General features: G+C 32.9%; 1 long non-coding RNA gene across 1 annotated transcript; it reads left to right on the forward strand.

The window, feature by feature from the left end:
• The first annotated feature begins 1359 nt into the window (after nt 1-1359).
• On the forward strand, nt 1360-4535 carry LOC107624404 (uncharacterized). The gene is made up of 5 exons (XR_001616875.3): nt 1360-1951; nt 2860-3055; nt 3845-3925; nt 4156-4244; nt 4301-4535. It is a non-coding gene; the product is annotated as an uncharacterized LOC107624404 (long non-coding RNA).
• Nucleotides 4536-12261: the final 7726 nt, after the last annotated feature.

Below are 12261 nucleotides of genomic sequence, written 5' to 3' on the forward strand. Positions count from 1 at the left end.
CGAAAATTTTGCATTAATTGTAAAATTATCTCGGGAGAGAGTTTAACAACACAACATAGGATGCTCGTCATGGATTTTGGCGTTGAGAAAAATTTGAGGAAAAGACATCATATGAAAAACCCAAGGACGAGGTGGTGGCGGATAAAAAGTGAGGAACAAAGAAACTTCCTAAGACGGGTAGGAGAAGAGGCAAAGTGGGATGGGAATGGAAGCGTGAAGAAGATATGGAGGGAGATGGCAGAAGTTATCAGAAGAACAGTAAAAGGAAGTTTTGGTGAATCTAAAGGGATAAGACCAAGAGACAAGGAATCCTGGTGGTGGAATGCGATTGTACAAGAAAAGATAAAGGTAAAAAGGGAATACTTTAAAGAGTGGTCTTTATGCCGCAATGCAGATAATTAGAAAAAATATAAGGCGGTTAAGAACGAGACAAAAGTGGCTGTAAGTGAAGCAAGAACAAGAGCATATGAGGGTCTCTACTAGTCTTTAGGCACGAAAGAAGGAGTAAAAAATATATATAGAATCGTAAAGAGACATGAAAGAAGAACGAGAGATTTGGATCAGGTTAAATGCATAAAGGATAAAGACGGAGAGGTGTTGGCTCAAGAGGAGAAGATTAATGAAAGGTGGAAGAGCTACTTCTATGGGTCTTTTAATGAAAAACATAAGACTCTTCCGAGCCTTGGTCGGTTATGCATAAGGGAAAAAGATCAAAATTTTGACTACTATCGAAGGATTCGTGACTTTGAGATAAAAGAGACTCTAAAGCAGATAAAAAATGTCAGGGCAGTAGGACCTGATAATATCCTGGTTGAAGTTTGGGAGGGCCTTAGAGAAAAAGAAATCAATTGGTTAACTAAGCTTTTTAATGAGATTTTAATGTCAAAGAAGATGCTTGATGAGTGGAGAAAGAGTACCTTGGAACCTATCTACAAGAATAAGGGGGATATACAAAGTTGTGAAAACTATAGAGGGATCAAACTCATGAGCCATACCATAAAGTTATGGAAAAGGGTGATAGAATGGAGGTTGAGAAAAGAGGCACAAGTAACAGAGAACCAATTTGGTTTTATGCCAGATCTACCACCGAAGCGATATACCTATTAAGAAGGATGATGGAGAGGTATCATAGTAATAAAAGGGATCTACATATGGTGTTTATTGATTTGGAAAAAGCATACGATAGGGTGCTAAGAGAGGTCTTATGGAAGGTTTTAGAGAAGAAGAGGGTAAGGATCGCATATATTCGTGCAATTAAAGACATGTATGATGGGGTCACAACAAGTGTGAAGACTCAAGGTGGTGTGACAGAGGAATTTTCTATTGGTATAGGATTACACCAGGGGTGTGTGTGGTTGGGGGGAATTATAGAACATTCCCAGGAATTTTAAGATGGGAATATAAAATTCCTATGTGTGGTTCAAAGTTAAAAAAAACATTCCAAGGTAACTTTTATTCCTTGGAATTGAATTACCACTAATCCAATTCACATCTCCCCCCTAATTATCTCTCATTCCAATGGGAATGGAATGTAAATAATGAAACAAAAAGACTAAATTACCCCTATTATTTAATACTAGCCTTCACCTTCTTCTTCATTTTTCTCTCGAGAACGAACCCTAGCAAAGCGGTTTTTCCCCCAAATCAGTGAGCTTCACCAACGCCACCGCCACCGGAGCCGGTACTGGCGCCGCCATTACTCTAAACAGAAGATTCGTCTCCTTCTCTTCTCCAATTCATGTTCACACTGCTTTTCTCTGTGAATTTTCTTCGAATCTCATATTAAGGTTTGAGTTTTTTTCCAAAACAGTGGAGGCTTCACCAACGCCACCGCCATCGGAGCTACGCCGGTGCCACCGTTACCCTAAACGGAAGACTGGTTTCCTTCTCTTCTTCGAGTTCATGTTCGCATTGTTTCTCTCTGCGAATTTTCTTTGAATCTCTCATTAAGGTTTGGGTTCTTTTTATGCTTTCTACATCATATTACACTAATTTCCTGCAATAGACTGCTAATTTGATTAGTTATTTTTTATTTTGCTTGATTTCTTATACGTTCTCTATGATTATGTTGCATGCAAACAACATATTTGATGATTTGCCTCAATAAAGAGTTTAAGCTTGTGACATATTTTTACATGCTTAATTTGGCTTGAATATGACAAAAATATATTTTTATATGCTTAATTTGCCTCAATAAAGAATTTAAGTTTATGGTTTCTTTTCTTGAATCTGACAAAAACATATTTTTACATGCTTAATTTGGCTTGAATGATTGCTCAATCTTCCTCATCTCCCCTTTGTTTGCTGCTCTGTTGCCTCCTCTGTTTAAGGCTTCACTTCTTTACTCATTTAGAATCTTATATAACTTGCAAAGCATTTAATTTCATTTCTTATCTTGTTGCATATTAAGGATCTTGTTCGGTTTTATGTTGGTTGAAATGAAGTAGTTGTAGCTTAGGAACTTATGATATTAGCATAATAGTAGTAGTAGTAAAGTTCCTAATTGCTACTTTGTTTTCATTTATGCCTAAAATCAATCTCTTTAAAAACATGCTAATTTTTGTTCCTTTTTTCTGCCTTCTTTTATTATTATCTTTAATTCTCTGCCACTCTTTTGTTGAAATGCAATACAACAATAAATTTAGATTTCAAGAATATTGAAGGAGTTTTTTTATGGGTTTCAGTTTTTCATTTCAAGTCTAAATTTAAACCTGGCATATTAGAGTAGAATTATTATTCAAAGAGTAGAAATTATTCTTATTTATTAATTTGATTGTTAAAAAACTAAAACAATTCCTGCATTGCATACTCCTTTGGCTTGATCATGTCATCTATGACTTGCTCCATTTTCTCCATCAGGTGATGGAGTTTCATTATCCTTCTTCTCTTCTCTAAGTAATTGGCAAAGTACCTCTTCATATGGTACCTACTATGCCTCAATGCATCCAACATGTTCTCCGTTATGGAATTCGTGTGCTTCAACTTCGGTGCTGAAGAAGAAGTAGCAGCCATTTTTGAGAAAGTTCCTGATCACAAAACAATAGCTCGTCTTCAGGTTCGTGTCAACTCTTTGTTATTTGCTTTTCATTTACCACTAAAATTCTACTTGTTGACTATTTGGTATTTATGTTAAATAAAGTAGAGGATAGATTCGAGATTCACATGTACATAATTGATAAAGAAAAAAAAGAAAATGGGGGCAGGAAAGGGAAATTACATGTGACAAAAAGAGAGGGACTTAAAAAATAATTAAATCATTGAGAAGAGAGTTGAAATAGAAGGGTGTGTTTTTTAAAAAAAAGGGGTGCATGAGCCAGACTACTCTGCTGTTTATATTATGAATACGAAAGGCCACCTTAACATTAACATTGACATAGATAGAAAGATAGATATATAGAATTATAGATAGATATATGAAGTGAAATGAAGAAAAGACAAAAGGGTATGTGTGTCTTTGATTGTATTGTAAATTAAACTTGATGGCCACAATTTTAGAACCGTACAACAATTACAAAAGTTGGAGAATTAGCGGTGCAGAAGACCTGAGAGCTCTATGTTGTATTTTATATATATATATATATATATATATATATATATATATATATATATATATATATATATCATCTTTATGGTCACAATTGGCTTTTACCTCCATTAATATGTAGACATTGTTTATACTAAAAAATTAGCAACTAAAAAGTTGGTTGTGTTGGAAATAAATTTTATGACTACGATTTAATTTATTTTTATGTTATTTTATATGATTAGTTGTTTAAATTTTTTCAGGCTGTTTCAACATACGTTATCTGACAAATTGATTTCACATCTTTGAAACCAAATTCAGTTGGCAGATGCAAAGGATGTATTGGAAGGCATTTAAGATGTGAAAGGTGTTAGTTTTCCTATATTAACTCCAAACCTCAAAGTAAGATATATATGCTTTAAAAATTATTATTGCCATCATAGTAAATTATATAATTAGCCAAAGCTTAGGCAAGCGTATGTTTACTTGCTTGACTTTTTAATTGTTACTTTTCATCTTTTAAACTATATATTAACTGGTGAAAAGTTGAAAATCAAAATCTATTCTTACTGTTTGAATTTACTACTAGTTCATTGATAGGTTCAATTTATTTCCTCTGTTTTGCTGAATAGATCTACTATATATACTATCATCTACTCCTAAACATCCAAACTTCGTTGAGCACACCAGTGAGAAAGCCAAGGAAGCTAAAGATATACAAGTGAGATGAAAAGGCTCACATGTGTCCCATTTGTAGTTTAATTTTTCTGATCTTAGGAGATGAAAAGGCCCACATGAGTGATTGCTGACAATGGCCTCTTTCTGAATTGTTGTTTTAATTGATACATCCTAATTTTTTTTTCATGATATATAGATGCTGATTTGTTTTTTTATGTTTGCGTTCTTGTACAAGAGTTGTGCGTTTGTTAGTAAATTTTAACTTTTTGAGACTTCTTTGTAACTTTAATTTGGATAATAGTAAAGCTTTTTAATACATATGTGGTTAGAATCATTGAGATTTGTTTTATATAAGTTTAATTATGGATTATTAGACGAATTATGAATTATAGAATTTTTGAAAATTTAGATATGTATTTTATGTTAATTTTAATTAAACATATTTAATCTTAGGGGTATTTTAATAAATTTAAAAAATTTAGAGTCAATAAAAATTTACTAAAGATATTTCTTATTAGGGATATTTTAATAAATTTAAAAAAAATTAAAATTAATAATAATTTTAATTAAAGATATTTGATATTAGGAGTATTTTAGTAAATTTAAGAAAATTTAGAGTAAAAAATAATTTAACTAATAATATTTATTATTAGGGATATTTTAATAAATTTAAAAAAAATTAGAATCAATAATAATTTTAATTAAAGATATTTGATATTAGGGGTATTTTAATAAATTTAAAAATAAAATAAAAATAATATTTTATTATATTTATATTTATTTAAAAATTAGAGTCTAAAAAATTTAATTAAAAATATTTTATTTTATTATATTTATATTTTATTTTATATATTTATTAAATTTAATCATTAATATTCTAATTAAAAATTATAAAGATATTTTGGACAAAGTATTCACAATTCCCAAATATATTAAATATGAACCAAGCAAAAACTAAAACATTCCTAGGCATATTATTAATATTCCATAGATTTTATTTTTACAAACCAAACATAGGAATACTATATACTTGGTAATATTATTCCAAAGAATCATATTCCTAGTAATGATATTCCTAGGCATAAAAATTAATCTTTGAACCACACACACTCCAGGGATCATCCTTAAGTTCATACTTTTTCACATCAGTTTTGGATGTATTCACAGAGCACATCCAAGAGCCTATGATATGGTGCATGCTTTTTGCCGATGATATCGTCCTTATGGGAGAGCCAAGGAAAGACCTAAATAAGAAGTTGGACTTATGGAGAGAAGCTCTGAAAGTGTATGGCCTGCGCATAAACCGTAATAAGACAGGATATATGGAATGTAAGTTCGGTCTGCGAAGGAAAAATCCTAATATAGAGGTGAAGATTGGAGAAAACATCTTACGAAAAGTTAAAAGTTTTAAATATCTTGAGTGCATCATATAAGATAATAGATAGATTGAACATGATATAAATCATAGGATCCAAGCAGGTTAGTCAAAATGGCGGAGTGCATATGATTTTATATGTGACAAAAAAGTGCCTTTAAAACTTAAAGGTAAATTATATCGCACTGTTATAAGAACGGCTATGCTTTATGGTATAGAGTGTTGGGCGGCCAAAAGGGAGCACGAATATAAGCTAAGTGTAGCAGAGATGAAGATGTTGAGATGGATGAGTGATCATACGCGATTGGATAAAATAAGGAACGAAGATATAAGAGAGAGTTGGAGTAGCACCCATTGTAGAAAAGATGGTAGAATCGCGTCTCAGGTAGTTTGGACATGTGAGAAGACGACTGACAGAGCACTGAGTCAAGAGAGTAGATGAGATGGAAGATGGATAAATGGTGAAAGACAAAGAAAGAACTAAGAAGACCATTCATAAAATAGTCAAATGAGATTTATATGTAATTTGATTTATGTAGTCGATCCTACTTAATGGGACAAAACTTTATTGTTGTTATTGTGTACCACTACTAGCAGGACATAAAAGAAGAAATATCAACGCCTAAAAAATCGAAAGTAAATAGCAACCATGGACCAGAATTCGGAGACCGAGACCGTATTAGAAGTTCTGATTATCTTTGCAACCCAAAGGCGTTTTGTGTTTGTATCTCTTCATGGTTGACCGTTGATTAAAATATTGATTTTTAATTTTAGCTTTGCTGCGCATCCTTGGTCTGAAAAACCATAGCGTACTTGTCAAAGCAATGTTACTAATTACGCGGAAATTGAACCATAGATAAACCATTGATCAAGGGACCAAGCTTTATTGTCCTTTATAAGGAAAACTTTTATACGACAATGTCAACTTCATTGGGGAAAAATCCATTTTATGATACGGATAAGACTTGATTGGGGGATTAGGTCAAGTTTTGAATTATTGTAAGATTGTTCCCCTGCTATTGAAAATATAGGTGATCATTATGAATCAATTATTTTAAGTATATACTAAAAGTTAATTATCAAATTAATTATTTATGTAAAATATATATTAAATTAATTATTTGTATAAAACATATATTAAAATATTAAGAGAAAATAACAAATAGGTTCCTGAACTTTTGTTCCGTGGACATTTTTATTTTTGACCATTAAAAAATACTTTTAAGTCCCTGACCTTCACAAAACTTGGTAGGATCAGTCCCTGGTGGAGGCATTTGGACGGATCAGTCCTTGACGGAAGCATTTGGACGGAGGGACTGATCCGTCCAAATTTTGTGAAGGTCAGAAACTTAAAAATATTTTTTAATAGTTAGGGATAAAAATATTCGCGGGACAAAAAGTTAAGGACTTATTTGTCCTTTTTTCAAATATTAACGTATATTTATGAAGGCCTAAGCTAATAAGATCTCTTTCACAACTTTTTTTTTATTTTATTATTATTATCGATTAATCATATGTTAGTATATCAAATTTTAGTATATACATATATAACTCAATGCGTATAATGTATATTGCAATATAATAATAATAATAATAATAATAATAATAATAATAATAATAATAATAATAATAATAAATTGTGAAAGAGATTATGATTAAGTGTTTGTTTCACTACGATGATAAATTTATATGTATCGATACGATGATAAATTTATATGTATCGATACGTTTAAAATATGAACAAATAACAACAAGTTATGTGGAATTTATTTTTCACGTCAGCATCAATTTTATTTTTAAAAAATAAATATATCATATTACTAATTTTACTAAAATACTCTTATAATTTGATAAAAATAAAAATTATTTTTTTATTTAATTTTTTAAAAGACTTAAATACTTTTTTTTATATGTTAGACAAAAATTATTCTTTTAGATTAATCGAATTGTTTAATTTTACCGTTTCAAAATTTTTAAATAATCTAAAAAATAAAAACAAAAACACATTTAACAAAATTATTTGTCTCTCCCTAAATCCTAATCAATCATTCATACAAAAAAAATAAACAAATTTAAAAAATACTAAAAAAACTCACTTTGTTGTTTGGTTTGCTTGATTTCTCACCCAACCTTCATATCCCTTCTCTGTGTTTGTATCTCCCTCTCGCCTCTTCTCTCCGGTGAAGAAGACAAAGCTTCCTCAACGGCGCCCTGCCAAGGTCACCACAGCTTTTAAGCGCCCCTCACCCAGCCGAGGAGAACGTCGTCGCGTCAGAGAGCCTCGCTGTCTTGTGTGTTCCAAAGAGCGTCGCCATTTTCCTGATTTCACAGATCGTTCTTCATCACTGTCGTCAGCCTCTCCCTTCTGGTAATTTCCTTCCTGTGATTTCTGTGATTTTAATTATTATAGCATTGGTGTGATTTTTGTAACTAGTGTAATTTGATTTGATTTCTGTGATTTTATATTAGTTGTTGTTAATTTTATTAATTAAAGTACCTTCTATATCTCCCAATTTTCTAACTGATTCAATTTTTCCCTTTTGGAGAGGGGAGATATGTACCTTCTAATTTGGTTTATGAAAAATTGAAAAGATTTTCACCGACAACCATGTGGAAAATAAAATTCATTTCATCAAATCAAGCTTGTCCGTGAAAATCTTTTCAATTTTTCCAGAAACCAAAATAGAAGGTACATATTCCCCTTCCCCCAGAAGAGGAAAATTGAATCAGTTAGAAAATTGGGAGATATAGAAGGTACTCTAATTAACAAAATTAACAACAACTAATATAAAATCACAGAAATCAAACTAAAATACACTAATTACAAAAATCACACCAATTCTATAATAATTAAAATCACAGAAATCACAGGGAGGAAATTATCGGAAGGGAGAGGCTGACGACCATGATGAAGAATGATCTGTGGAACCAAGAAGACGGCGACTGTAAGACCCGTGATTAAACCGACCGTTTAGATAATATAAAATGATAATTTAATTGTCCGAAATAGGTTCAAAAATATAAAAATAATTTTTTTAAATAAAAATGTAAATTTGAATTTAATGAATTTTTCGAAGTTGGAAAATGTATCTTTTGCGAAAGATTTTTGTAAAAATGTGTATCGGTGCTTAAGCCGGCAGTACCGGCTCTAGTCTGTCCAGTACCGTATTTTGAGAAAAATAAGATTTTGAAAATTAATTTATTATTTTAAAAGGAAAAAAATAATTTAGAATTGAAAACCCGACGCTAATTTTAAAGGTTTTAGCTCAAAGTGGCCAAATGGACATAAAACGCTAACGGGTTGGACCGGGCCCAAGGCCCAACATATATATGCTCATTTCACCACCAAAGAGAAAGAGAGAGAGAAACGCGGATTGAGAGAGAAGGGAGAAGAAAAGCGGTGTCACTATTCATTGTCACCTTCCGAGAGCCATAACTTGAGCTACGGTACTCCGATTAACGAACCGTTTGTGACCACGCGAAACTCTCGTCAAGCTCTTTGTTTCTAGCTAAGCTTTGTTGATAAGAAATCAAAACTGAAGCTCCAGTATCTAGCCCTAATAATTCTGTATTTTTGGATTTAGTTTTTGAGTAAGTTTTGTGATTTTGATTGTTTAGGTGATCTTTAGTAGCGAGTAATTATTGGGTTTTACCCTTAATCTCATTGGGTAAGGTAAGGTATCACTAAACCCTTGTATTTAGTTGTTTTCGTAAACCCTAAGCTTAATGTTGGTATGTTATATGTGTATGGCTTGATAGTTGGTGAGTTTTGGAAGTGGTGTTGGTATTTGAGGCTTGTTGATCTTGTTGGAATCAAGCTTTTGGTGTTTTGCATATTGAGAATCGGTCAAAGTATGGTTTCAGTTTCTTTTATGTAATATGTAATATTTTTGGACACTTAGACTAGTTAACTTTAAGATAAGATTGAATTAAATCAATGATGGATTAGATTATGTTTGTGGCATGTGAATTGTGATGAAAATTTTATGAGTTGTGTATGTTAGAGTTTGATTATGATATTGATGAGAAAATTGATGATTGATGTTGTTGATGGGAATGGATAGATGTTGTAGTGGTGTTGTGTGGAAGGAATTAGAATAATAATGATTATGACTATATGATTTGATGATGAATGATGATAATTGGGTATATGACTTGTATATGGAATATTGTTATCGTAATTGAGGTTATGGAATGAATTGAGGAATAGAATTGTTTTAGGTACTGTTACCATACTGAGAACCTCCGGTTCTCATACCATATGTTGTTGTTGATTTTCAGATGCAGGTCGTAATTTACCTCGGTGAAATTGCGGACATGGTGACAGAGTGGAGTATGGTTTCTTCCTTATTTATTTTTGTTTTGTTTTGTTGTAGTACTTTCTCTCACCTTTTTATTTTAGACCTTATGGCCTTGGAGACTTGATTTGAGAGATAAGTTGTATAAGCTGTTTTACACTTTTAAAACTCTTTATATTGCAGTTTGGCTAGCCGACCTAAACTCTGCAGGCTGTGACTAGTCTTCTTTATATATATATATATATATATATATATATATATATATATATATATATATATCTTGTTTATTTTAATTATTACCTTGTGTATCATGTAGCTATCTACAAGGTTTTATATATATTATGTCTTGTTCTGTCCGTGCCTACGCATTTTAGTTATCGTGTAAATTTTGCTTTAGGCGACTTTGAGCTTTATTCCATCATCGGGCTTCTAGTTATATAAATTCTTGGACATATATTATATATTAAAAGCTTTAGGACTATCATGGAGTGATGAGCGGATAATTTATACGCTTTTTAGCATTATTTTTAGGTAGTTTTTAGTATGATTTAGTTAGTTTTTATTATATTTTTATTAATTTTTATTCAAAAATTACATTTATGGACTTTACTATGATTTTTTGTGTTTTTCTATAATTTCAGGTATTTTCTGGCTGAAATTGAGGGACCTGAGCAAAAATCTGATTCAGAGGCTGAAAAAGGACTGCAGATGCTGTTGGATTCTGACCTCCCTGCACTCGAAGTGGATTTTCTAGAGCTACAGAAGCCCAATTTACACGCTCTCAATTACGTTGGAAAGTAGACATCCTGGGCTTTCCAGAAATATATAATAGTTCATACTTTGCTCGTGATTTGATGGCCCAAATCGGCGTTCAATGTCAACCTAAAATTTCTGGCGTAAAACGCCCAAACTGGCACTAGAATTGGAGTTAAACGCCCAAACTGGCACCAAAGCTGGCGTTTAACTCCAGGAACAGCCTATGCACGAAAAAGCTTCAATGCTCAGCCCAAGCACACACCAAGTGGGCCCTGGCAGTGGATTTCTGCACCATTTATTTATTTCTGTAAACCCTAAGCTACTAGTTCATTATAAATAGGACCTTTTACTATTGTATTTTCATCTTTAGATTATTTTTGAGACTATCTTTGTATCACTTTTGATCTCTTGATCATGTTTAGGGGGCTGGCCATTCGGCCATGCCTAGACCTTGTTCTTATGTATTTTCAACGGTGGAGTATCTACACCCCATAGATTAAGGTGTAGAGCTCTGCTGTTCCTCATGAATCAATGCAAAGTACTACTATTTTTCTATTCAATTCATGCTTATTCTTGTTCTAAGATATCCATTTACACTTCAACATGATGAATGTGATGATCAAGTGACACTCATCATCATTCTCACTTATGAACGCGTGCCTGACAACCACTTCCGTTCTATCTGCAATAGCTTGAGTGTATATCTCTTGGCCTCCTGGTTCACGACGCATGGTTGCCTCTCTTGACAATAGAGCCTTCCATTCCGTGAGATCAGAGTCTTCGTGGTATAAGCTAGAATCAATTGGCAACATTCTTGAGATCCGAAAAGTCTAAACCTTGTCTGTGGTATTCCGAGTAGGATCTGGGAAGGGATAACTGTGACGAGCTTCAAACTCATGACTGTTGGGCGCAGTGACAGTGTGCAAAAGGATCATTGGATCTTATTCCAACACAAGTGAGAACTGAAAGATGATTAGCCCTACGTAACCCGTAGCCGGACCATTTTCACTGAGAGGAAGGATGATAAACCCATATTTTATGGTGTATTTTGTGCTTTACTTAAGTGATTTATTCAACCCTTCACCCACTTATTCATGTAAATTGCATGGTTTTACTTTTCCTTTTTTATTTTATGATATATGTGAAAAACATGTTCCCTATGCTTTAAAATAGTAATTTTAATTACCCTTTATTACCATTCGATGCCGTGATTTGTGTGTTAAGTATTTTTAGATCTCATAGGGTAGGAATGACTCAAAAGACAAAAGGAAACATACAAAAAATGGAAGGAAAGCACAAAAATGGAGTTTTGAAGAAAAGGGCAGCGACGCGAATGCATGGACAACGCGAACGCGTACCTAGCGCGAAAATACAGTGACGCGAACGCGTGGATGACGCGGACGCGCGCCTTGAGCAGAACGCAAATGACGAGTACGCATGACCGACGCGTACGCGTGACAAGAAAAACTCCCAGATGACGCAAACGTGTGACCCACGCGGACACGTGACAGACGCCACGTACAAAAATCTGCAGAAAACGCCCCCAGCGATTTCTGGACCCTTTTTCGGCCCAAATCCAAGCCAGAAACACAAAATATAAGCCAGAGAATGAAGGAATCAAAAGATATACA

This window comes from Arachis ipaensis, chromosome B10 (genome assembly GCF_059453495.1).
Source record: "Arachis ipaensis isolate K30076 ecotype BB chromosome B10, ASM5945349v1, whole genome shotgun sequence".
Lineage (NCBI taxonomy): Eukaryota > Viridiplantae > Streptophyta > Magnoliopsida > Fabales > Fabaceae > Arachis > Arachis ipaensis.